The sequence below is a fragment of the Solanum verrucosum genome, unplaced genomic scaffold (assembly GCF_900185275.1).
Source record: "Solanum verrucosum unplaced genomic scaffold, falcon-dt-bn FXZP01000007.1, whole genome shotgun sequence".
Taxonomy (NCBI): Eukaryota; Viridiplantae; Streptophyta; class Magnoliopsida; order Solanales; family Solanaceae; genus Solanum; species Solanum verrucosum.
In genome coordinates, this window is record NW_026020177.1 from 964,215 (window position 1) to 989,907 (window position 25,693).

The window sequence follows — 25,693 nt, forward strand, 5'->3', positions numbered from 1 at the left end:
ACCCCATCCACGGACCGTGGATGGGTCTACTGGATGTGGTTTGGTCTCGTGGTTTGGGTCAGAGACTAAAATTTTCCAGGTTGTTGCAGGACCTGACCTACGCCTCTGACCTACGGGGCGTAGGCTGATCGAAATGGCTTCATTTGGTCTCGTGAACCAAGTTGTTTGGACAACTTTTTTGGCAGTGTTGGGGTCCTTCTGAAGGACCCCTTGGGTGGTCCTTGGGGAGTCGTACCCAAATGTTTAACCCCTAAACATGTCATTCTAACTACGGGAACCATTTATCTTGATTTTAACCCTCATAAAACACCCCAAAACTCCACTACGAGACCCTATAACACATAGTTCAACTCACTAGTTTCCTGGGTGTTACACTCAGTCTCTACTCCAGTCGGATTCCCTGTTATAGCTAGACAAGTATACAGAAACTGTCCTGTCACAGTTTCCCAGAAAGTCACCTCAGCAGATCTTGTAGAGTTAGAAATGGTAGACTTCGATGTCATTCTAGGCATAGATTTGTTACATTCATGTTATGCCTCAATCGATAGCAAAACTAGTATTGTTCATTTTCAGTTTCCAAACGAACCAATCTTAGAATGGAAAGGTAGTAGCTTAGCGCCTATGGGTCGATTCATTTCTTACTTTAAGGCCAAAAAATGATCTCAAAGGGTCATCTCTATCATCTAGTTCGGGTTAAGGATTCAAGCTCCGAAACCCCAACTCTTGAGTCACTTCCCGTAGTCAATGAGTTCCCAGAAGTGTTCCCAAAGTTCCTCCCGAAAGGGAAATCGACTGCAGAATTGATCTCCTCCAGATACCCAGCCTATCTCTATTCCTCTTTACAGAATGGCTCCAGCTGAGCTTAAGGAACTAAAAGAGCAGTTGAAAGACCTCCACCAATGTTGTTTATGAATAAGAATGATGGTTCTCTCAGAATGTGTATTGAATATAGGAAGTTGAACAATGTCACAATCAAGAATAAGTATCTCATCCCCAGGATTGATGACTTTTTTGACCAACTTCAGGGTGCTAGTCATTTCTCAAAGAAAGACCTCAGATCGGGTTATCATCAACTCAAAGTCAGAGATAATGACATTCCAAAGACAGCTTTTAGAACTCGGTATGGTCATTATAAATTAGTAGTTATGCCATTTGGACTAACCAATACTCCTGCAGCTTTCATAGATTTGATGAACAAAGTGTTCAAGCAGTATTTGGACTTGTTCGTTATCATATTTATTGATGATATCCTCATTTACAGTAGGAATGAGGAAGAACATGTGAATCATTTGATTTTTGGTTGCAAATGTGAGTTTCGGTTGCAATTCGTTGCTTTTCTTGGTCACATTATGTCTAGCGAAGGGATCCGAGTGGATTCTCAGAAAATAGAAGCAGTGAAACAATGGCCCAGACCTACCTCTCCTTCAGACATCAGAAGATTCTTGGGTCTAGCGGGTTACTACAAATGGTTCGTGGAAGGGTTTTCATCCATAGCCTCTCCATTTACTAAGTTGACTCAGAAGAAAGTCAAGTTTATGTCGTCAGATGATTGTGAGAAAAGTTTTGCAGAATTGAAAAGTAGATAGACTATAACTCCTGTTTTGACTCTACCATAGGGTTCAGACGGTTATGTTATCTATTGTGATGCTTCCAGAGTCGGCCTAGGATGTGTGTTGATGCAGCGAGGTAAGGTTATAGCTTATGCTTCTAGGCAACTTAAGGTGCATAATAAGAATTATCCAACTCATGACCTCGAGCTTGCAGCAGTGGTTTTTGCGCTTAAGATTTAGAGATATTATTTGTATGGTGTTCATGTAGATGTGTTCACGGACCACAAGTGCCTTCAGTATGTGTTCACCCAGAAAGAGTTAAATCTTCGCCAGAGGAGATGGCTTGAGTTCCTAAAGGACTACTATATGAGTGTGCATTACCATCCTGGTAAGGCCAATGTGGTAGCAAATGCTCTTAGCAGACTATCTATGGGTAGTGTAGCGCATGTTAAGGAAGAAAGAAAGGAACTAGCAAAATATGTTCACATAATTGCTCGCCTAGGAGTTCGTCTTATGAGCATATCAGATGGTAGTGTAACAGTTCAGAATGGTTCAGAATCTTCTTTGGTAGTGGAGGTTAAGGAAAATCACGACAGTGATTCAATATTGCTTGAACTAAAGGGTGCAATCCACCAGCAGAGGGTTGAGGTTTTCTCCCTAGAGGGAGATGGTGTGTTTCGCTATTAGGGTCGATTATGTGTTCCTAAGGTGAATGAGTTGAGACAATGGATTCTTGCAGAAGCCTATAACTCTAGATATTCTATTAATGCAGGTGCCACTAAGATGTACCGTGATCGGCAGGAAGTCTATTGGTGGAATGGTATGAAAAGAGATATAGCGGATTTATTGCCAACAAGTCAAGGTACAGCATCAGAAAACAAGAGGTATGACTCAAGAGATCGACATTCCTACTTGGAAGTAGGAAGTGATAAACATGGACTTCTTCACAGGTTTACCTCGTACTCGTAGACAACATGACTCCATATGGATGATAGTTGATAGAGTTACTAAGTCTTCACTCTTTTTGGCGGTCAATACTACAAATTTGGTGGAGGAATACGCCAAGCTTTATATTAATGAGATAGTAATATTGCATAAGGTTCCTTTGTCTACTATCTCAGATAGAGGTCCTTAGTTTACCTTTGATTTTTGGATGTCATTTCAGAAAGGTCTTGGTACTCAGGTTAACCTTAGCACAACATTTCATCTGCAGACGGATGGTCAGGCAGAGTATACCATTCAGACCGTAGAGGACATATTGAGAGCTTGTGTGTTCTATTTCAAGGGTAGTTTGTAGGATCACCTTACTCATATAGAGTTTACTTACAATAATAGTTACCATTCCAACATTCAGATGGCCCCGTATGAGGCATTGTATGGGCGTAGATGTAGATCTCCAGTTGGTTGGTTTGAATTAGGTGAAGCAGCCTTGATAGGACCAGATTATTTTCATGATGCTATGGGGAAAGTGCAACTCATCAGGGATAGACTTAAGACTGCCCAGAGTCGCCAGAAGTCTTATGCAGATGTAAGGAGAAAGGAACTAGAGTTCCAAGTTGATGATTGGGTTTTCCTAAAAGTGTCACCTATGAAAGGGGTGATGAAATTTTGCAAGAAAGAGAAGCTCAGTCCTAGATATGTAGGCCCTTACAAGATCTTGAGAAGGATTGGTAAAGTGGCTTATGAGTTAGAGTTGCCAACAGAACTAGCAGAAGTGCATCCGGTTTTCCACATTTCATTGTTGAAGAAGTGTGTGGGTGACCTAGCATCTATTGTACCCTTAGAAAGTGTGGTTGTGAAGGATAGTCTCACTTATAAAGAGGTACCAGTGGAGATTCTTGATCGTTAGGTTCGAAGGTTGAGAAACAAAGAAGTCGCTTCAGTTAAGGTTTTGTGGAGAAGTCAGTCTGTCGAGAGAGCTACTTGGGAAGCAGAAGCAGCCATAAAGACCAAGTATCCTCACCTCTTTCCTTCCGATTCCATTCCAACTTGAGGTAATAGTCCCTCTTCAGTTTTTTCAGTTATTCATGCGCAGTTTCTGTCTTAGCATCTTGTTCCTTCAGTTTGTACTTTCATTTTCAGCGTATTTTCATGTTCTTGGAACTTAGTTAAGTCAGAAATCAATTTCCAGTGTTTAGTGGTAGGGTTGGAGCTCATCCTATCCATTTCAGCTAGTTTAGTCTTCATTTGAGGACGAATGTTCCCAAGGTTGAGATATTGTAACACCTCAAAAAGCATAGAAAAAAATTGCAGAAATTTTCCTAAACCAGTAAGCCACGGCAGGGTTCACGGACCGTGATAGAGTCCACGGTGCATTGATTTGCACGTGGTCATGACTTGGACTTGACCAGGCCCAAACATCAAACCACGATCACCATCACAGTCCGTGGTCTTGACAACGAATCGTGGTGGCGTTCGTGACGTCTAGGCAGTGGCCCCCTAGCCAGACCTTAGAGTCCCACGCCCAAGTGAAGACAATGAGGACCTTCTCGGTATGTGGTCCTTAACACGGGTTATGGGGTGGTCCTTGAAGGCTATCCAGTAGGCCCTCATACCCTATCCTCCAGACCTCAGCCCAAGTGAGGACCACAGGGACATTCACGGTCTGTGGTCCTCCATACGGGACGTGGTAGGTTCTCGTGGATCAGACTCCAGAACCCCCAGCTCCTGAACCTCAGACCACGACAATCTTCACGATCCATAGTCCTTTTCACGGTCTGTGGAAGTGGTTGTGGTCAGCCACATCAGCAGTTTCAGTTAGGGGTCTTTCGGTCTTTTCCTATTTTGTTGAACACCTAAACTATATTCCTTAACCCCTAAACTACGTGGTTTTAGTCAATTTTATCCTAGAAACATAACTAGAACTTACCTCAGTCAAACCATTCATCAAAACTTAGAAATTTAGAGCGTAGAGAGAAGAAAGAGGGGAACAAATCCTAGTTCAAGAATGCAGCAAAATTCCATCAGTTCCAACCCCAAAATCAAAAGATTTCTCAATGGAATTTGTCACCACGTATGTGGGATTTCACTAGTGGGTTCCTTTCACCCATTAGGTCCCTCGAATTAAGTCAGATTCTTGATTTCCCTATTATTATCTAAACTTAGAGTTTCTTGAATATTAGAATTATTGGGTTTTTAACTGTTAGAATTATCCAAGTCATATTATATCATAATGATAATGTTTTTAGCATAAATTAAGAACCCTAGCTGTGTAGTTCTTTTAGTTCATGAATTACATGCTAGGTTAGTAAATTCAGATATGTATAAGCATGCTCTTATTTTGAATGCATTATTTTTAGTATATTAATGTACATTCTCAGTTTGCATGTCAGTTTTGAGCTATCAAGTACTATAGTATGACAGTCATAAAATGTTAACTACTTAAATCATATGGGAAGCTTAATACCGAGTGGACTAGAGTCAATAACCCTCAAGTCCCAAAATTACATGCCCCGTAGGTTGTAAGTCCCTCTGTGGACATCATTTTAGTGATTACGCTAGCATGCCTCTATATCTCTGGCAGGGTATATTGGGTCCTCTCTATGGGGCGCGTACATCGCACTCCACATTTAGCTCATGTGCTTTTATGTCGGTTATTAGTAGCTTCCTTACAATTCAGTTAGCTTTTATTGCATTGATCATGTTACTAGTATAGATCAATATTCAATCTCAGCATGTTATAAACTTGGTCATTGCATACAGTTTAGCCATGTTTAGTACTTTCAGTATCCTTATCATGTTCAAACCATGTTATTGCTTTATTTCTTATTCAGTTATGTTATTGTTCAATGTTACTCTATCCTACATGCTCAGTACCTTTCAAGTACTGATGCATACTCTGTGCTACATCTTCTCGTGATTTATGTTCAGGTCCTCATCAATCAGATCACGCATAGATCAGTTCCCGATCTTCAGTTCAGTAGCATCAGTGGTGAGTCCTTATTCTTCGAGGACTAGTGACATGATTATTTTATCTCTTTTAGCATTAGTTTCAGATTTGCTAGATCTAGCTGGGGCATGTCCCCGTATTTCTAGTCCATAGCGGCTTTATTTCAGACATAGTTAGTTTCAACTTTAGTCTTAGAGTTTGATTTCTCATTTGTACTCAAACTCACAGTCTTTCATATATTCAGATTAGTATATGGGTATTCCCCATCATTTCAGTTTATTATGATTTAGCTTCCTGATGAGTCCACGCTTTGGACTCATTTAGGGCTTTATTTTAATAGATTTAATGACCTCAAATGCATATTTTGTGCTAATGAATGATGTAAAAGCTCTGATTTTTAGGTATTTGGATTTATGAATGATGCATGGACACTAATGTGCAGAAAGGAACAAAGCAAGCTAAAGGAATGAAGAAATGAAGACCTGATGATCTCTGATGTCATTCGGCAAATTGCCAAATTGCCACGATAACGCCTAAAGATACAAAATGGTGTAGCTAAAATGGGGTGATTTGGTGTGTTGCCGATCCATTCGGCGAAGGACAACCAGGTCCCAAAAGTGGTGAAAAAGATTCAAACAAGTGCTGATAAGCGAGATAGAAGGAAAAAAAGTGACTCGCGAAGTTGTTCGCCGACCCGATCTGGATCGCCTAAAGTTACAGTAGCCAGACCAAGAAAAAGTGAAAAATGAAGGCGAGATGAAGAACAATCGGTGAGTCGCCGATCTGTAGATGAAGCCCGACTTACCTCACTGAGTGGTCTTAAATAGTGACACATCAGACTTGTTTAAATTAGTTTTGGCTAGAGAGAGAAAGGCATTTAGAAACATGAGAGATAGAAAATTGAGAGCAAAAACATTACCATTGTGGTTTTGAGGGGATTTTAGCAAGATTTTTGGGGAAGACTTTGTAATCGAGAAGATTTTAGTAATTTCTAACTTTTGATTTTCAATTACCCAGTTGTAGAAAACATGGCAGATGTTGAGTTTCTCATCTTTGCTATGAGTGGGTAAAACCCATTGCTTGCGATTTTGACTATGAAGCCAATTGTTGAGTTTTACTAAGTGGGTGTCCTTGAATTGCAAATAATGGTGTTAATTTGAAGTAGGTCTGAGTTGTTGATGCATTTCAAAGTCGTGTTGCATGTGTAGTGTAACAAGTTCAGCGTTATGCACTTGCTCGAGCGAGAGGTGCAGAGCCAAAGTAACAATCTTAGCATTCTTAGCAGTGGGTTACCATGATTTCAGCTTGCGAGAGTGAAACATGGGATCTAGCATTTGTATCCAGCTCGAGAGTGGATTTAATGAGGACCAAGGGTTGGGCACCTTCCCATTAGTGTTGAAGTTCAAGAGAATTCGACATAGAAAAGGTAATTGTTTGAGAGAAAGTTACTTTACATACGGTCTGACCTACCCATGAAAAATTATCTTGTTCTTAGCATCAATATTCACCCACTAAGTTAAAATTCATCAATTGGTTGGTCATTACCCCATGTTTTACTTTACTATTTGATCATTTCATGTTGAAGTGTGAAATTGGAGGGATAATAGAAACTAGATATTTGAAACTTAAACAAAAAAAGGGTGTAACACTTGCTAAATTGAAGAGATTGTTGTCATACTTTCATCATTGAATTTGAAAGATACACTACTCCCTATGGGATTCGACCCCAACACACTTAGTTGGGTTATATTACTAACTAACAATCGTTGGCACTTAGTATTGGATGAAGTGTCCTGATAAGTGAAATCAAAATTGCGTCGCTGCCAGGGATACTTTTTATGATATCTTGGTGAACGTTGATAGGTTCATTTTCCCGGCTAATTTTGTCATTCTCGTTTGTGAAATAGATGCTGAAATTCCCATAATTTTGGGAAGACCATTCTTAACAACCGGAAGAGCATCGGTGGATGTTGAAAGCGGAGAATTGATGTTTCAGGTGAACGAAGATGAAGTCACCTTCAATGTTTTTCAATCAATGAATCACCCAAGTGATATCTATATGGTGTCCACCGTTGATGTTATTGATAAGGCGGTGGCCAGCGTGAGCCATTTGATATGCATGAGTGAACATCTTGAAGTCGTGCTTGCTTACTATGATGAATTTGAAATTCAATGGTATGAAGAGGTAGTAGCTGCTCTTTCAGGCATGGGAGGATATTCGAAGACTTCATTGAAATTAGACTTTGATTTGAAAAATAGAGAGATTCCTCCCGCAAAGCCATCAACAGAAGAACCACCAAATCTGGAATTAAAAGCACTCCCACCCCATCTCTGGTCTGCTTTCTGGGGGGGCAAATAACACTCTTCCGGTGATCATTGCGGCTGACTTACTTGAATGTGTCACGACCCGAGAGCACCCCCTATTCGTAGAACGGTGCACTCGACCTCAAAGGGGTTTTATACAGGCCTCATAGCATTCATTCATCGCATAGGTAATAGAAATAGTACGGAATTAAAACATTTCATTCAAACCATACGATTCAAAACATTCATTTAATAATCTCCCAAAAGACACAACGAAAGTTTAAGTCTCACATGGCCATCTTAGACCCAATCTCAAGACATAAGTAGGGACACGACCCTTTACAATCGTAAAACTACTAAATGTCTATTTCATGAAAAAAAAAAAAAACTTCAAAAAGACAAGTGTGCTCGATCTTTGAGGACGTACCACTCTAGCCTTGGGGGAAATAGCAATCCAAGAATTGTATGTGTGAATTGTATGTTTCCATGATTTTCTTATGTGATGCATGTTCATTAAAATGCTTAGGTCTTAATAGAAATGACTTATATGCATTATTTTCCTCATATTGTAATGCATTTGAGTAAGATTTGCATATAGACTTCATGAGATAATTATATGAGCATGCCTTAGTTTTGGAGTTGAAAGATTCCTTCTTGAATAAATGCATTTTGAGAGTAAAATGCATTTAAACTCCATAAGTGTGTGTTGAGCTTGTTTTAGCTAGGATATGTTAGTTCCTCCATGAAAATGAGTAGATATCGAATTTCATGCATTTTGGGTTGGTAGAATTAGTTCCTACTCCCTTGTGTTGCATTTAATGTGTTTAGCTTGGACTTGAAGTTTTCTTCCTTGGTTATGTGCATTTAGATGTAGTGCAGGCATAATGGGCTGTTAGCTTATAGTTGTGACTTTAAGAAGTGTTTAGAATCGTCATTCGAGGATGAATGATCTCAACGGGGAGATATTGTAACACCCAGGAAACTAGTAAGTTGAACTAGTGAGTTCTATAGCCTTTCGTAAGAGTTTTGGAGTGTGGTATGAGGATTAAAATCACAATAAATGATTCCCGTACTTAGAATGGTGGTCTAAGGGTTAGGGAGTGAAGGTACGACCCCCAAAGGACCACCGAAGGGGTCCGTGAGGAGGACCTCAAACCAGCCCCTAAAAACTGTAATTTGGCAGCACCTACGGATGCCATCTACTGGCCGTAGATGGACCCACGCCATGTAGGTTGGGGTCGTGGGTCAAGGCCTGCAATGGCCTGCAATTTTTGAGTTGCAGACCTCACCTACGGAGGTGAGTCACGCTCAGTAGGTCCTCCCACGGTCCGTGGGTGGAGGGGCGTAGGTCCAAGCAGTTTTTTTAGTTTTAGTTTTAAGTTAGGCTTTGGGGGTTAAGTTAGTAATTAATCAGGGGTTAAGGTAGGTCGGTTAGTTAGTAATTTAACCACCTATATAAGTTTAATAGACCCCTAAAACTAACTCAGTAACTCATTCATCTAAGACAATAATTCTCTCTCTAGAAGTGAAGAAGAAGAGAAGTAAGAGGGAAGATTCTCCTCCATTATTGAGATCTTTGTTTTGGGCTTTGAAAATAGGTATGTTTAGCTTATTCGTCTATGGGTTCTTTTACCCATAGAGCCCCCATAGTTTCCCCCAATTGTTAAGTCAAAAACCCAATTCTAGCATCGGTTGTGCTTATATTGTGGGTAGAGTTTGGGTTTGATTCCAATCTAGTGGATAATACCCAATTATGATTTATTTAGCTTTGTTTAGTGATATGATGATGAATTCATTTGATTTCTATGGCAAACCCTAGTCTAAATTGATGAATGTGATATTTGTGGGTTTATGCCATTAGAGGTGAAATTGAAGGTCCAAGGGTGATCTTCCTAAATCAATGTCATGTATAGAAATTGATCAAAGTTAGGATCATCTAATCATGAATTGAACTAGACTTTATTGAATATGAAGGATCTTGACTTGTAAAGATGAAATTGAACCTCTATGATGAATTATGACTAGAATCAATTCGTAGTAAAGAATGTGATTGAATAGCTTGTAATTTAGATATGAATAAAGTTAAGCTTGAAAGTAGGGCTTGTAGCCATCAATGTTAGGGCTTTGGGGGTAAAGCTAGTATTATGTGATTTTGTTGTGTATTGCTTCTCTCTTACACACTTAGGCATAAAGATGCTAGGAGATCCAAGGTTCTCTCACATAGAATGATTCTAGGTTGGCTTACTAACCTGAAATGAATAAAAGCTTGTTAGTCTAGAATAGCTTGAAGTTGTGACATATGTTTCCTTCATGTATAGCTTGACTTAGTAGGGTAAGACCAAGGTTCATAGCTTGGTATGGAGGATCTATACTCTCCAAAGGACTAGCTTGACTTGCCATCGTAAAATGCATTTCATGGTAGCATGAGTTAGGAGTAGTCATGGTAGCCTAGGATTGAGGATTTATACTCTCCTATAGGTAGCTTGAACTAGCATTGTTAGGATGCCTTCATGGTAGCATGACTTGGTTTGGCCAAGACCATTTCATGGTAGCTTTGGGATAGAGGACTTATACTCTTCTAAGGGTAGCTTAGTATTGAACATCCATACTCTCCTAAGGGTAGCTTCACTTTAAATTGTAAGATGCATTTCAAGGGTAACTTGAGTTAGCTTAGTCATGGTAGTTTGGGATTGAGGACTCATACTCTCCTAAGGATAGCTTAGGATTGAGAATCATACTCTTCTAAGGGTAGCTTGCATTGGTATCATAGTATACTTGTAAAGGTAGCATGACTTAGTTGGTCTAAGACTATTTCATGATAGCTAGGATAGGACACTTGTACCTTTCCTAGAGTATCTTAGACTTGCATGTAAGAGTGACCTCCAAGGTATTTAGCATTGCTTAACCTAGTTATGTTAGTAAGATGATAGCATGGTCTAGCCTATTAGCGGGTTATTCCTTGGTAGCCTTGAAATGAAAAATAGAGTTCATTCATGGATTGTGACTTGCCTAGTACTAATAGAGAAGTACCTTATATGAAAAGAGGCAAATAGAATAGAGGGACTACTCCCCAACTAGTCAACATTCATGATAGTCTAAAGGGGTACTTAGTGTGGGTAGTAGTATGGGATGCTACCCGTACATTGCACAAGTATGACTTAAGGCTAGGTATGAAGGGTTCCCACACAAAGTTTAGTTTATCTAGGGTTATTTCTATAGTTGCCTTCCAAGATATGATTGACTAAAGGTGATAGTTTCCTTGTCTATATGAAGATAGCCAATAGTAAGACCAAAGGAGGGTGAATATGATTTGGATGGCTTCAAGGTTATGCTTAGTGTGAAGGGTAGTAAGGGATGCCTTTCATGCATTGCATAAGTGCGCTTTGAGGTTACCTAGAAGTATGGTGCCCTTATGGTATAGAAGCTTAGAGACTTGCCCATGCACATAGAATATGATTAAGATGACCAAAAAGGGATACTTGGCTTGGGTGGTATTATGGGATGCTAATCATGTTTTGCACATGTATGCTTTTGAGGTTACTTGAGAATGGTGCTATTGTGGTTTAAATGATTAAGAGTCAATTATGGTTATATGATTATGACTTGTCTCCTATGCTCATTAACTATGTCTTATGTTGACCTATGTTTATATTATGCTTATGTTTGAGACCATGCTATGACTATGATGATTATGTTATGACTTTGTTATTATCTCTTATGCTTATGTCTTATGTTGACCAACCATTTTGAGATGCTCTTATGATGTGGTGCTAGCTTTCATACTTGGTACATTTTATACTAATGCATGTTGCGTACATTCTAATCAAATATAGGGTCTCGGAGATTGAGTTCCTTGAAGTCTAGGTTTCTAAGAAGCATGAAGAGTTGAACAATTGGTTATTCCTCATAGCTTCGAGGAGTAACCCATATTTCCTTTATGTCATTTCTTTAGGTCTTAGACGTTGTATGGGTTGCGTCCCAAGAGTTTTATTCAAGAGTATAATAGATGGTTTGAGACAAAAGTGTAGTAAAGACTTCCGCTAGCTTATGCAAATATTTTTGATTGTATTGTTTAGAAGAAGTTTTAAATTTTCCATACTTTTCTATTATCTTATGTTATGATTATGTTAAAGGCTTGTATGAGTATGCCATGTTACGTCTTGGGGATACCCCTGTGTCGTGACAAACATGGTAATCATAGTACAAGGTTTAGAATGGTTCTAGGATTATCTCAAACCACATCTAGTAGAGTCTTGTTCATAAATGTGAAGTGTGCCACATTTATGAATAGGAAACTATTAGATGCTTAGAAAAATTCACTTCTTCAATCTCCAAGTCCTACCATAGAGTTTAACTCTATAAGGTCTCTCTCATATTCCTTATTCGATGGTCATTAGGATATGACTACTCGAAGGGCTTATGCTACAAGGAGCGAGGGAGAAAGGTTGGTCATGATGCCAATTATGGCTATGTGACTTGAGTGATTTGAGATGATAGATTGTGATGTTGTCTGTAGTATAAATGATGCTTCATTGTTGCCTTTATGTTATGAAAGATGTTTAGAAGAATTTGTGTAGGCTTACTCCCAAGGGGGAGATAGTGTTCCTACCTAGCAAGGTGATTGTGAGGTTATGTTTAGTTGTTGGTAGGACCCAACTAAGTCCAGATGAGTTTTGAAGTATGTTAATAGATTGGTAGAATAGGGTGTTTAAGTAATACCTAGATCGGTTGAGTAAATATACTCCTCTAAGAAGTGTAGAAATGTAATTCACCATGGTTTAGAATCATTTTGGGTGATGGATATAAAAGTTTAAGTGATGACTTGCTCTGGCTTTCGAAGTGAAAGTGGTGATGCTTAAAAGAGTTTGTATTAGGTTTGCTCCCAAGGGGGAGATAATTTTCTTAGATAGCAAGGTCGTTGAGTATCCTTGATGTTCATGAGTTAGGCTTTCTTGAAACTCTCACCATGAGAGGTGTAGTGAGTAGGTGAAATTTAGTCCCGAGGTAGGCTCATATGATATCTTGAGTGGTATTAGCAAGGTTGCTTGTGAGCTATAGTGCTTAAAGAGAACCTCTCTAATTTAGAAGTACCGGTAGAGGTCTTAGACCGGCAAATTAAGAAATAGAAGAAAAAGGATGTTGTTCCATGAAGTAGCATGGAGTGTCCCTTAGTGAGGGTTTTAGGTTAAGGTGCTACTTGGGAGGCCAAGGGCCAAGGAGATGTCCCAATGTCCTCATCCTTTTCCTTCTACTCCTATGGTAGCTTGAGATGATAGTTTCCTCTTGATTTTCTTTTATATGAAGTCATGTGTGAATTGCATGTTTCCATGATTTTCTTATATGATGCATGTTCATTAAAATGCTTAGGTCTTAATAGAAATGACTTATATGCATTGTTTTCCTCATGTTGTAGTGTATTTGAGTAAGATTTGCATATAGACTTCATGAGATAATTATCTGAGCATGCCATATTTTGGAATTGAAAGATTCCTCCTTGAATAAATGGTTTTTGAGATTAAAATGCATTTAGGCTCCACATAAGTGTGTGTTGAGTATGTTGTAGATAGGAGATGTTAGTTCCTCCTTGAAAATGAGTAGATATAGAATTTCGTGCATTTTGGGTTGGTAGAAGTAGTTCCTACTCCCTTGTGTTGCATTGAATGTGTTTAGCTTGGAATTGAAGTTTTCTTCATTGGTTATGAGCATTTAGATGTAGTGCATTCATGATGGGCTGTTAGCTTAGAGTTGTGACTTTAAGAAGTATTTAGAATCGTCATTCGAGGATGAATGATCCTAAGGGGGAGATATTGTAACACCGAGGAAACTAGTAAGTTGAACTAGTGAGTTCTATAGCCTTTCGTAAGAGTTTCGGAGTGTGGTATGAAGTTTAAATCACAAGAAATGATTCCCGTACTTAGAATGGTGGTTTAAGGGTTAGGGCATCAAGGTACGACCCCATTAGGACCACCCAAGGGGTCCTTGAGGAGGGCCTCAAAACTGCCCCTAAAAACTGTAATTTGGCATCACCTACGAATGTCATTTTCTGGCTGTAGATGGACCTACGCCCCATAGGTTGGGGTCATGGGTCAAAGCCTGCAATGTCCTGCATTTTTTGAGCTGCAGAGCTCACCTACGGAGGTGAGTCACGCTCAGTAGGTCCACCCACGGAGGTGCATAGGCCCAAGCAGTTTTTTTAGTTTTAGTTTTAAATTAGGCTTTGGGGGTTAAGTTAGTAATTAATTAGGGGTTAAGGTAGGTCGGTTAGTTAGTGATTTAACAACCTATATAAGATTAATAGGACCCTAAAACTAAGTCATTAACTCATTCATCTAAGACCCCAAAATACTCTCCAAATAATTCTCTCCCTAGAAGTGAAGAAGAAGAAGAAGAGAAGGAAGCGGGAAGATTCTCCTCCATTGTTGAGAGCTTTGTTTAGGGCTTTGAAAAGACATATTTTTAGCTTATTCATCTATGGGTTCTTCCACCCATAGAGCCCCCATAGTTTCCCCCAATTGTGATGTCAAATACCCAATTCTAGCTAGGGTTGTGCTTACATTGTGGGTAGAGTTTGGGTGTGATTCCAATCTAGTGGATAATACCCAATTATGATTTTTTTAGCTTTGTTTAGTCATATAATGATGAATTCATGTGATTTCGATGGTAAACCCTAGTCTAAATCTATGAATGTGATATTTGTTATTTTATGCCATTAGGGGTGAAATTGAAGGTATAAAGGTGATCTTCATAAATCAATGTCATGTATTGAAATTTATCAAAGTTAGGATTATCTAATCATGAATTGAACTAGACTTTATTGAATATGAAGGATCTTGACTTGTAAAAATGAAATTGAACCTCTATGATGAATTATCACTAGAATCACTTAGTAGTAAAGAATGTGATTGAATAGCTTGTAATTTAGACATGAATGAAGTTAAGCTTGAAAGTAGGGGTGTAGCCATCAATGTTAGGGCTTTGGGGGTAAAACAAATATTATGTGATTTTGCTGTGTATTTCTTCTATCTTACACACTTAGGCATAAAGATGCTAGGAGATCCAAGGTTCTCTCACATAGTATGATTCTAGGTTGGCTTAATAACCTAAAATGAATAAAAGCTTGTTAGTCTAGAATAGCTTGAAGTTGTGACATATGTTCCCTTCATGTATAGCTTGGCTTAGTAGCTAAGACCAAGGTTCATAGCTTTGTATGGAGGATCTATACTCTCCAAAGGACTAGCTTGACTTGCCATCGTAAAATGCATTTCATGGTAGCATGAGTTAGGAGTAGTCATGGTAGCCTAGGATTGAGGATTTATACTCTCCTATGGTTAGCTTGAACTAGCATTGTTAGGATGCCTTCATGGTAGCATGACTTGGTTTGGCCAAGACCATTTCATGGTAGCTTTGGGATAGAGGGCTTATACTCTCCTAAGGGTAGCTTAGGATTGAGGATCCATACTCTCCTAAGGGTAGCTTGACTTTGCATTGTAAGACGCATTTCAAGGGTAGCTTGAGTTATCTTAGTCATGGTAGCTTGGGATTGAGGACTCATACTTTCCTAAGGATAACTTAGGATTGAGAATCATACTCTCCTAAGGATAGCTTGCATTGGTATCATAGTATACTTGTAAGGGTAGCATGACTTAGTTGGTCTACGACTATTTAATGGTAGCTAGGATAGAACACTTGTACCTTTTCTAGAGTAGCTTGGACTTGCATGTTAGTGTGACCTCCAAGGTAGCTAGCTTAGCTTAACCTAGTTATGTTAGTAAGATGATAGCATGGTATAACCTATTAGGGGGTCATTCCTTGGTAGACTTGAAATGAAAAATAGAGTTCATTCATGGATTGTGACTAGCCTAGTACTAATAGAGAAGTACCTTATATAAATAGAGGCAAATAGAATAGAGGGACTAGTCCCGAACTAGTGAACATTCATGATAGTCTAACGGGGTACTTAGTGTGGGTAGTAGTATGGGATGTTATCCATACATTGCACAAGTATGACCTCAGGCTAGGTATAAAGGGTTCCCACACATAGTGTAGTTTAGCTTGGGTTGTTGCTATAGTTGCCTTCCAAGATATGATTGACTAAAGGTGACAGTTCCCTTGTCTACATGAAGATAGCCAATAGTAAGACCAAAGGAGGGTGAATATGACTAGGATGACTTCAAGGTTATGCTTAGTGTGAAGTGTAGTATAGGGTGCCTTTCATGCATTGCACAAGTGTGCTTTGAGGTTAGCTAGAAGTATGGTGCCCTTATGGTATAGAAGCTTAGAGACTTGACCATGCACATAGACTATGATTAAGATGACCAAAAAGGGATACTTGGATTGGGTGGTATTATGGGATGCTATTCATCCTTTGCACATGTATGTTTTTGAGGTTACTTGAGAATGGTGCTATTATGGTCTGGATGACTAAGAGTCAACTATGCTTATATGATTATGACTTGTCTTCTATGCTCATTAAGTATGTCTTATGTTGACCTATGTTTATATGATGCTTATGTTGGAGACCATGCTATGACTACGATGATTATGTTCTGACTATGTTATTATCTCTTATGCTTATGTCTTATGTTGACTAACCATTTTGAGATGCTCTTGTTATGTTGTGCTAGCTTTCATACTTGGTACATTTTGCACTAACGCATATTGCCTACATTCTAATCAAATGTAGGGTTGCGGAAATTGAGTTCCTTGAAGGCTAGGTTTCCAAGAAGCAAGAAGAGTTGAAGAATTGGTGAGTCCTCATAGCTTCGAGGACTAACCCATATTTCCTTTATGTCATTTATTTAGGTTTTAGACTTTGTATGGGCTGCATCCCAAGAGTTTTATTCAAGAGTTTAATAGATGGTTTGAGACAAAAGTGTAGTAAAGATTTCCTCTTGTTGATGAAAATGTTTTCGATTATATGGTTTAGAAGAAGTTTTAAATTTTCCATACTTTTCTATTATCTTATGTTATTAATATGCTAAGGGCTTGTATGAGACCCCTTCGGGGTCAAGTATGCCATGTTACGTCTAGGGCGTACCCCTGGGTCGTGACACAGTTTAACAAAAGTATTTGAATTCCCTCACATCAAGAATGATTCCTTTCCCACACAAAGCTCATCAAAATTTAAGAATTAAGGAACCAACATCAAAGATAAACACATTCTTGATTTGACCCATATGTTTGCTAGTATTTTCCCATCAACATGTCAGTCAGCTCAATTAAGATCACAAATGTCTTTCAACGCTTGTAACGGGGTTGAGGGTAAAGGCATGCTTGTTTTGTCTTAGAGACTTCTACCTTTATGAAGCATGACTTGCATTTCACTTCTTCTCCCTTTCTTCCACTCTTTTGATTTTCACAATCCACCCTAAGTTCTTTTGAGCACAGAGATTCTTATGTGACTCATTGGACACCCCTTCTCTTTTATCCATGCACAATGCATTGCAACATTTTTTTTCACTCTTTTTCTTCTTTTTCTTTTCTCTTCTCTTTTTTTATATGTAGGGGTTCCATCTTTACAATAGGATTCTTCAAGGGTGAATTTTCACAATGTTATTGCTCATTTTCTCTCCTTAATTTCCACCGCACCTCCAACTTAGGCTTTTGGTGTAAGTTGGCTATTCAAACGAACCAATGCTTCATGAAGGTTTTAGGTAGGGAGGAAAGAGGCCAAATGTGTTCATGTTTCATCCAAAGAAAAGGTTAGGCTCAAATGGTGTCAAGCTAGGTGCACACTCTCACAAGGTGGTCACAAAGAGGTATAATAGCGATTTAGTTCACTCTCAGAAATTTGTGCCTAAGATCATTTCTTTCATTCGCCAATGTTAGTCAATTGGACCAAAGGGGCAAGTTCTAGGTATCACCAAGCACATATTTCAAGGAAATATCACCACACAAGGAATTCAACACAATCATCGATCATGACTCTACAAATTGAGCTCACATGTAACGATCATTACAAGACTTGTTTCAACAATCGCCTAGTCACAATAAGATGCTAAGACTTTACACAAGACTTATGCAACTCAAATTTGCCTCATTGGACTTGCACAAACATATCGTTCGATCAAGAGCACTATTTAAGTCATCAGTACTGATCACAACAGATACTCAAATATAGAAGAGAACAACCACACATTTCACAAATACAAAAATCGGGAGTCAAGTTAATTTGGATCAAAAACAATATTCACAATCATCAACACCAAAAACCAGCATTCATAATAATAAGCATCCAAACTAAGATAGATACAAAACAAATAAGTACAGCCTAAGGGGATAGGTATGAAGATACCTCACCCCGCCAAACAAAATCAAACATTGTGCTCAATGTAAAATAACATAAATGTCCTAAAAATAAAATAAAAAGAGAGTCAGGATCCCCCTGTTAGGCTAAGCCTGAGGTGAACACATCAAGGGTTGTCTCAATCTGGGCATCAGTGCCTGACTCATCTCCACCTATAGATTGTGCTCCACGAGAGCTAATTATCGAGGTGTCCCGAAGTGAAGCCTCCATAGTCATCTGTACCATCACACCCTCCAAGTCCTCGAGATCATCATTTATCACCACCTTACGACTACCCAGCTCCTCCTCATCTGTCTCAGGAGTGTCCGACTCATCACCCTCATTAGCTAAAACAACATCTTCGATCGTAGTGGCCGGAGGGATCTTAGAAATAGTTAGCATATCTGAACTCAAAACCTCAGGAAGGTCCATAGTGCCTAATAACATAGATAAATCATTGGATTTGAGCTCATCCATATCACGCCTCAATCCTGCAACATTAACCCTAAAGGCCGTAACATCATTGGACTGGAGACCTCCCTGTTCACATGCCTCAACTCGCACAGCAAGGGCGTCCAAAGCTAGGCCATGCGGAGTAATCAACTCTTGGTGCTCTCGTAACTCAGCTCAGATAGGGGCTAGGGCAACAACAATGGCCCGCTCAATCAGTCCTTGGCCCATATGTAATTTCAGCTGCTTAATAGATACTGAATGTAAAGTAAATGTTTGTTTCAAAGAAGAGCTATCATCTTTCATTTCCTTTAACACCCTGTCTGATCCTTCCACTTTATTGAGAATGCGAGTAAGCATATCTTCGGTGCAAAAAATTTTAGGATCAGCCCTTGGCTCTTTTAGCTTTTGATGCTCATGAGGAGGCACATATTTTTCTTTATTGATATCCCGCTCCCTCCAATTCGTACCACAATCATGCCATTCCATATCTCGATCTCTCCAACTATCATCGGGATCCCTATTCCAATCTTGATTCCCACTCGGCCTTGGATTGTTCGGACAGAAATCTCATGTTTTATTTGCTAAGAAATATACTTTTTTATTGTACATGGTCTTAAAGTTTTGTTCATCAAGATTCACTCCACTAACTCAGACCGCATTCACAGCCTTAGAACCACTTCCCATTACATATTTCATAAATAGGTTCATTTGGGTCATCATCTTGGCCATATTTTCATCTCTCTCTTGGTCCTTTTCCATTTGTTCCTTTGTCCTCCCAAAGTTCAAAGGAGACACCTGATCTTCTCTAGTGTACCAAGTTCGATTGATTTTTGTCATCTTATCAAGAAGGGTAGATGTTATGTCAAATGGTTGTTGCACGATTCCTCCTCGAACGAGCTGGTTGCCACACCTTTGCTGAGTGAGTCGAGGCTCCAATAAAAATATTGTAACAACATATTTTTCGGTAGACCGTGAGTTGGACATTGGAACAACAACTTTTGAAACCTCAACCATGTCTCATGAACAGGTTCATCATCCACTCGTTTAAAATTTTGAATATTATTCTTCAACTTCACTATCTTCGATGGAGGGAAAAACCTTACATAAAACGCATCAGTGAGCTCCTCCCAAGAAGTGATTGATTCCCTTGGTATATAGGTCAACCATTTTGTTGCTGTAACACCCTAGATTTTAGAAGGGCAAGACAACAGTTTTCAGAAGTTGTAGGTGCCATCCAATAGAGCCACCCACTGCCCGTGGATGGGACCATGGACTGTAAGTGTGATCCGTGGTTGGTCACCCCAACTTCAAAAAGAAGCCCACACCCACGATCTGGACCAACAAACCGTTATTGGGTCCACGGTCCATTAGTTGAGGGTCTGTAGGTCTGGATACTTAAACACTAGATTCTGATAGCGGACGATGGTGGCGTAGGACGGATCATCGATCAATCCACGGTCCATCGGTAGAGGTCCGTAGGTTGGTGGGCTGGAAGTTATTTTAAGGGTAGTTGGGTATTTTCCTAATTATTTTATCCCTATACTACGTCATTTTACCCTTCATCAATAGACATATATAGAAGTCATACCAACCCCCAAATTGGTTCATTCTCTTCAAATTCACCAAAAAGAAGAATAAGTCTCCTCTCCAAAATATTCTCTCTCTAGAAAGCTTGAAGAAGAAGGATTCAACCTAGGATTTCAAGTCAAGTATCCGCTCCTCCATTGAAAATAAGCAATTGGCTTCAAGGTATGATAGTTTTCATCCATGGATTCCTTCCATTCATGGAGTTCCCAAATTCTCCTATTTCCTAAGTTAGAAATCCCCAATTGAGTTAGGATTTTCTTCAATTGTCATGGGTTCTCTTGATTATTGATTTAAATGATTGAATTATGATCTCTTATGCGTGAATTGATGAAATACTATGATTTTATGATGATTCCCCTATGAACCCATGTAATCCCCATGTTTTTCAAGTTATGATCATATGATGTGGGATTTTGATTATGAAGGAAGATTTTATGAAATCAAGCATGTATTGATAGAATTACATAAATTTATGATGAAATCCATATCTAACCCATGTTTTCAAGATGTTGATGATTGAAAGTGGATTTTGAACATTGAAAGGTAAATTATGGAATTATGCATGTTCTTATGAAATCTATGCAAATATTTTAAGGATACTTTGAGAGTAAAGTATCAATGATGATGATGTTGAACACATGAAAGCATGATTGTGAAAGGTTTTCTCACATAATAAGGATTCTGAGGTTGAAAGGCCTTCTCACCTAATTGAATCAAAGATTAAGAGTTATCCTAATGAAACCTAGCTTGGATTGGTTATTTAATGATACCTTTCCATGGATAATGACTTAGCTTGGATTGGCAAGATGACGTGCCCTTCCATGGATAATAAGAACAAGTAAGAAATGACATTTATGCTTAGCACCAAGAGGATATTGAGATGGAAGCTCTCCCGTTAGTAGAGGTCGGGTTTCTAGAAGCAATCTCCTGATCCCTTACCTATGTGCCCCCATAGGTTGATTTTCTAGATAAACATTAGCTAGTGGATCCACCTAAGCTAGAAGTTCATGGTCCTTACCTTGGCAAGTAGTACAACCCTTTTCGATGTGGGAGACATTATAGCTCACATGATCTCTATGTCGGATAGGGCTACAAATGTGAGATACTTCTTGAAGTAACATGATCCCACAATAATAATAAACTAATGTTACTTCAAGAAGTATCTCACATTTGTTCAAAGGTTTTAAATGATGTTAGCTTGCATTGACCATGTTTTATGACTTATGTTTTCTAAACCTTTTATATAATGTTTTAGCTTGGTCAATTGCATGTCATGAAATGTCCTATTTTAGCATGATTTAAATATTGTATGCATAGCTATCATACTTGGTACATTGGTTTGTACTACCACATACTCTTACCTACATTTCCCTAAATATAGGGTCTGACAGTCAGGTTTCTCGGTTTTTTGGCTAGTGGTTGATTGCGAGGTTCCCGACCTTTGGTGAGTCCTCATGCTTCGAGGAAGGACTTTCATTGTTCTTAGTTTCTTTCTTATTTCTAGTTTTGGACATGATGTATGGGCAAGGCCCAATTCCATTCTATTGTATTAGATGGCTATTAAGATAATTGTTTAGACTTCTGCTTTACTTTTAAAAAAACTTTTGGACTTTAATTGTATTTCTTTACTTCTTTGTTCTATTTCTTATGTTATGAATGCTAAGTGCCTTGTATGAGGCCTCTCGGGGTCCTATACGACATGTTACATCTAGGGGGTACCCCTGGGTCTTGACAGTGGCATCCCCTATTAGAGAAAAGGGAAACAAACGAAATTAAACCGACTCCTGTGTGAAGTTCTTGAAAGAAAATGGCCCACACACATCCACAAAGTTTCGGATGTGGTCATAACCTCATGAGCAAGTCCTCCAAAGAGACCCTTCATTTGCAACAGTTGCAACATAGTGTTGGTCACATGAAACACCGCATTGCCCACAGTCGTAGGCAATCGAATAACACCTGCACTTCCCAACTGATCTTCATTGACATCGTGCAAATTACCGATGTCATCATTGTTCCCAAGTTGGTTGGCATTGCTCCCATTAAAACTCATTTCTTCACCTGTTTAAGAGCAGCCAACAAAGAACACAAATAAGTTGATTCAACTACAACAAAATTAGTTCACGACTAAACTTCAATAAAAGAATTATAAACACCACTCCCCGACAGTGGTACCATTTTTGAAAACGCTCAACTACACTTCATTGGATTCTAAGTGTAGGTGGTAGCTAACAAGTATAAACCCAACTATGATTTGGGGTCGATCCCACAGGGAGTGATATAGTAAAGAATTCTATTAAGAAGTAAAATAGTGTTCTAATCATTTGTATATGTTGACATTTTCGCAACAATAAAGTAAATGACAAGGTTTTGACAATTAATGTCAAATGGGGGAATTTGGGTAAGCAAATTACAACTACTAAAATCGGGGGTAATCAAATAGAGAGGGTTTCATGGGAGTGTGATAAATTGAATGCCAATATCGCAAAATGGGAGATTATTATTTACTAAAAGTCGTTAAACCTCAGTAGGTAGGCTGGACTTTGGGAGCAATAGTCATTTTTCAATCAACTATTACGAATTACACGAGTTCTTTCAAACCTCAAGAAGCTCAACACATATAAACAGCTCAATACCTTAATTAATCTACTTTTTCAAGGTAGATTTGTAAGATTACATTCAAACTCACTTTCTCAAGCTAAATCTGTAACAACATAATCACTACAATCCTCAGCTAATAATTTCAACTCTAATAATCCTTTCTTAAGCAAGCTTAGAGTACTAAACTCGAATTGCATTGGCAACTACAATTCCTTAATTAAAACACAAACTGTTAATTGAACCCACTTTGAATCAATAATAAAATCAGTAAATATCAGCACCCATAAGCTAATTGAAGCGTTCAACTACATAATCACACCCCCAAGAATGTGGTTTTTATCCAGATATAATAAAGAACAAGCAATCATTAGCAACGAAGTTTTCCAGCAGGTTTAGAAACAATCCACAAGTCTCCAAATGCTCCAAATTCAGCTAAAAATTAAACAAACCCTAAATCTCTACTCAAAAGTGTAAAAACAATGTCTAAGAGTGTTCAAAATAAAAAACTCAGAACTGGATATTGTGGAAACTCCTTTTCTTTTTTTGAAAATTGCATTTATACGTTTTCAGAATTTCAGCATCGGAGTTACTCAGTGAAGTAAGTCGGGCTTCGCTGACCTGGTCGGCGATGCGCCAAGTGCTCCTTTTCTCGCCTTTTTGGAATGTCTTTTTGAGCCAAATTGTTCTATAACTTTAGGCGATAGAAATTGGCCTCGCCGATCTATTTGGCGTGTCACCGAAACACTTGTTTGCTCACCAAGTTGGTTTTGTCGATGTGCTGGCTTGTTGGAACTTTAGGCGAGTTGAAGGTCCACTCGGCGAGTCGCCGAGTGGCTTTGGTGAGTATCATTTTTGCTTTCCTTCTACTTTTTCAAGTTTTTCACTCTTTTTTGCCTCGTAATGTCCTTGTCTTGCTCTTTTGCTTTCATTGCTGCAAATTATGATTTTAACATCAGTTATGAGCAAAAAGAAGGCATTGAGTACACTAAGGTCCCGTTTGGCCATGCGATATGGTATCATGATATGGAATCATGAGATGAAATTAAAGTTTTGTTTGGACATGCGATATAGAATTTTTGTGGTGTATATTTTCTCATAAACATAAAAATCCCATAAGTTGTAAAACTATTAAAATAGCCCCAATTGTTTATTCAATCTTATCAAATAAACAAAAATTTATGAAATCGCATAATAAATTATTACAAAGCTATTTGTTCTCCACTTAAGTAATTGTTTCATCTTACTTTAATTTAATAAAAAAGATGAACATAAATTGTAGTGTACTAGTCTTTAATATAATTTTCCCACATAGTACGAACAATTTTCTCATGTTGAACTTGCATTTCTCGATCATGTAACCGAGAAGATGAACCAACATTGTTACTTTGAGTTATTTGTTGGTCAATATCACCACAAATATATTTTCATGCTCATAGACCATATATATTTCATCAGTACTTTGATATTCTCGCAAATAATTATGTAACACTGCACAAGGTATGACAATTTTCACTTGTGTATCAATATCATAATGGTTCATGCCTTGTTTTAGTATTCTAAATCTATTTTTCCAAGTTCCAAAAGTCAGTTCAATCGCATTGCACAGAGATGAATGCCTATAATTAAACAGTTCTTTGACATTTTGAGGCTCTCTTCACTTCCTTGATAATCTTACAAATGATAGCGTAGTCCTTTGTATGGAGCTAAAAAATCTTTTGTGTTTGGAAAGCAGCATCAACAACATAGTATTTATCTACCAACAAACATTTTATAAAGAATTACTAAAAGCATATGTGAAAATGAGAAAGCTTCGTGTAAATAAATAATATTTATTCTAAGGATGTAATTTAAAGTTACCATGTGACGGAAATAGAAATTATGACGTTGGTTCAACAAGTGTCTTCTCAAGTACTTTACTATCATGTGCAGTACCTTCCCAACCAGCAACAACAAAGATAAAGCGCATATCATAATCACAAGCACATAAGACATTTTGTGATGTTCTTCCTTTGTGATTACGATATGCTTGTTGCACCGCTTTACGAATCTCCTCTTCTATATATGTTCCATCAATCGCACCAACACAATCCTACCAAATAAAAAATACATCAATATTAGTTTAGTGAACGTTAAATAAATTGGAAGCATTATAGAATGCACTTCATAAAAATAATGTTTGTAAGAGTAATAAAAATAGTGCTTCCAAGACAATGCAAAGTCATAAAATAAATAGGCATAATACATAAACATGACCTTTAACTTGGCTTCAGCGGACAACTATGCCCTCCAACTTTGACTGTGCACAAGTAGACACTTAAACTTGTATAAAACTGAACAAGTAGACACACGTGTCCTACATGGCATAATACATGTAGGATGCCACGTACGACACAAAATTTCCATGTAGGGTGTCATGTAGGACAAATGTGTCTATTTGTTCAATTTTGTACAAGTTTAAGTGCCTACTTGTGCACACCCAAAGTTAAGAATCACAGTTGCAAGTTGACGCCAAGTTAAGGGTCATGTTTATGTATTATGCCAAATAAATATTATCTCTTTAAACAAAGTTATTAAGGCCATAAAATAAATTTATTACTCAACAATCGGTTGGTGTGAGTTAAAGTGACTATATGTTGGTGAGAATAATAAATTTCATGTCGGTGAGAATATTAAATTTTAAAAAGTAATGATGTGATTATAAATTTTATTTACATATGAAATAAATGGTTAGTAGATATAAATGTGGGTTGTTTTAACAAATATAAACTCGTGGATCAATTTTTGTATTAAAATATCTCAAATCATGATATGAAATTCTCATATAATTCCATATCATGGTTTTTGGAGAATATGAAATCACATCTCATGATATGGAATCATGAGATGGAATCAGCATAAAATTGCATGTCCAAACACTGATTCCATCTCACGATACCGTATCGTGATATGGTATCGCATGGCCAAACGCCTACTAAATCTTTGAATATTAATCCTCAAATGAGTCGAAATCCCTGACTCATCAGAACA

General features: G+C 38.2%; 1 protein-coding gene across 1 annotated transcript in view; it reads left to right on the forward strand.

The window, feature by feature from the left end:
• Nucleotides 1-1,422: 1,422 nt before the first annotated feature.
• Nucleotides 1,423-25,693, forward strand: part of LOC125829084 (uncharacterized) — a 1,125,066-nt gene continuing 1,100,795 nt past the window's right edge. The window contains exon 1 of the mRNA XM_049508359.1: nt 1,423-1,427. The gene's annotated coding sequence lies outside the window, so the exon portion shown is untranslated. The remainder of the gene's footprint in view (nt 1,428-25,693) is intronic.